Raw genomic sequence first — 2,725 nt, forward strand, 5'->3', positions numbered from 1 at the left:
CCTCAGAGACACGAGCCCCGGCTGCACAGTGCCTCGCAGCAGCCTTGGGTCCTTGCTGTCACTGACAGTCTGGTTGGAGAAAATGAGAGACTTACCCAGGTGCATGCAAATAATACGTGGAAGAGTCCAGAATCTCTCACCAGGTTCTCCGACAGTTCCTATTCATCATCCTCCCGAATTTGCATCATCCAATATCCTTTCTTTCTTCCCCATCAGGTGAGATGATGGTGAAGGACTTCAGAAACATGCAGGGTTGCTTGTAGACACCTAGCTGACCTTCCTGTCCTCACCCGGAGAGCTGGTGCAGATGAGCCTCCTCTTCTCCGGGAAGTGTGAGCTTCCTCAGGTTTTCCTACTGCCTTGGCAGCTGATAACTGTTCTAGGCAATGAGTGTGCGCTATGCAGTACCAGGGGCCCTGTCTGTGGCCCCATCACTTCTCCATGGAGAAGTAGTATTTTTTAAAAAAAGTCAATATTTGAGTTTTAAATCACTCAATGGGAGGGGGTCACCACATGACCTAAATTCATCCTGAATGAGTCATTATTAATACATTTTTTTTTTCCGAGACAGAGCCAAGCACAAATCCTGGCAGTACTCCACAGAAAGCGATTTCGTAGGCCAAACACCATCAATCAGCCATTTGGGGCTCCTACCATTTAACCGGTTACTAATCTCTCTGATTTCACTAGTTCATAATCTGCGAAGCTATCAAGAAAGACCATCAAAGACCTCATATCTATTGCATTGTCTTTCTTTATCAGAGAGCTTATGAAGCCAAAAAGGAGATGAGTCAGCACATTCTGGCTTTTTCAGCTACCATGCAGGCTTCCTTTCCTAAATGGTCAACCTTTGATTTAGGTATCAGCTCTGTGAAGTAGAGGAGGGCAATATTTGAGCTGACTCTTTAAAAGGCCAATACAGTGTTTCCAGGCACAAGTTGAGGAGAAAGGACGGTTCAGGCTGACTAACAGTGCCCACAATCTAGGCAGATGAACACTGCTTGATGGGGTGGCAGGGGTGGAACCACGGCCCAACGGTTAAGAGCACATACTACTCTTTCATAGGACCCACGTTCAATTCCCAGCGCCCATCCTGGGCAGCCTACAACCACCTGTGACTCTAGCCCTAAGAGTCCCAACACCCTCTGCTGGACTCCGCCCACTGGCTTTGAGGATAAACCATACCATGCCTCATGATGTCATCCCCGGGGTAGAAAAGTCTTCTGTGTGGTACAAAACTGGAAATTTCCAACTAGTCTAAGAAAACACACATGCACATGGGCACGACCACACAGAGATAAATCTTTTCTTTTTAAAGAGCACAGCTTTGAGTCATCCAAACCTTTGCCTGGTTTAAAACACAATTAAAAGGTGGGGAGAATGACTCCCGGTGCCAAGACTGCAAATGTAATCAAGGAGTGCTGGAAAGAGGGAAGGGGTGTAGGATGGAGAGAGTTAAAGCTTAGGTATCCCGTGAAAACTGGTCTATGTTTTTCCCCTAAATGTACCTTGAGGTTTAAGTATGTAAAGAACTATATTAAGCTGTCCCTCATAGTATTTCCTAAAGAAACAATAAACATTCAAAGACAAAGTTGAACTAGCAACTCATTCATGAGATTCCTGGCGGACATGTGAAAGAGTCAAGGGTTTTCACTTGAGGAACACATTCTCCCTGTTAAGACTTTTTCTCTCACCCTGGATTTGTTTCCCATGCACTTTGCTGACATGAAGAGATTTCAGGGTAGTGATCGCTATCCTAAAGCCTCTGCATAGAGATTACTGCCCAGTAGCTGCGAGGACCGCACCTCTTCTCTCACGCTGGTCAAAAGTCTTTTATGTTGTACACAAAGCTGGAAATTTCCGAAAAGCCTAAGAAAACACAAACCGTTGCAGATGCTTTTCCTCGTTATTTATGATGTCACCCGTGATACAATGGACATGTCCTGAGCCTGATTCGCTGTGTGTTTAAGCAGGACAGACAGAGTTGATGGCTTGCTTGAGAAATGGGATTCTGGTCTTGCCTGAAGGGGCCATTTCAGTACTCGCTTCCCTTGACAGGGTTAAATTGCTCACAGATTCCTTGGATACAACTGCAAAGGAACAGTAACAATGTAGACCCAACTCTTTAATGCCCAAAGAAGAATGAGCCCAGTAGAAGGTCTCTCCTTTTTCCCTCCTTCAGCTTTTCTGCCTCCACGGAATACTGAAATGGAAGTGAGTGATGGGGAAGCTCAACCAATCACATTTGGCTAGGGTGTGGCCGCCTGGGGCCAGGGAAAAAACCTGGGAATCCAGGTGCGCTTGCTCTCTTCGCGCGGTGTTCGCTGGACCCGTTTTGGACATCGGAACTTTTACCCCAGTTGTATGAGTTCCCCCGTTTTCAATTATTAAATTATATCTGTTGTTTTAATTCTAGCGTACCGGTCGAATATGCCTTCAAGGGAGCTAAACGATTTCAGTGCATTGAGCCTCCACAGCTGGGCAAGCAGCACCAAGCTCCCTAAATCGCCCATGAATCTGAAGCACAGGTCTCAAGTATTGAGTCGTGGTGCATTTGACCATCATTTTTAGTGCGCCTGCACTTGGGTTCTCAGTGTCCCTTTGAGTCCAGGAGACGGTGGTGGAGGGCAATGGAAACTGAGGCAAGGCCTAAGGAGGCTCTGTGCCCTGCTGCCAAGAAACCTTGAACAAATAGCCTCACCTGCAGCTTCAGCCACCTCCTCTG

The sequence above is a fragment of the Arvicola amphibius genome, chromosome 13 (assembly GCF_903992535.2).
Source record: "Arvicola amphibius chromosome 13, mArvAmp1.2, whole genome shotgun sequence".
Lineage (NCBI taxonomy): Eukaryota > Metazoa > Chordata > Mammalia > Rodentia > Cricetidae > Arvicola > Arvicola amphibius.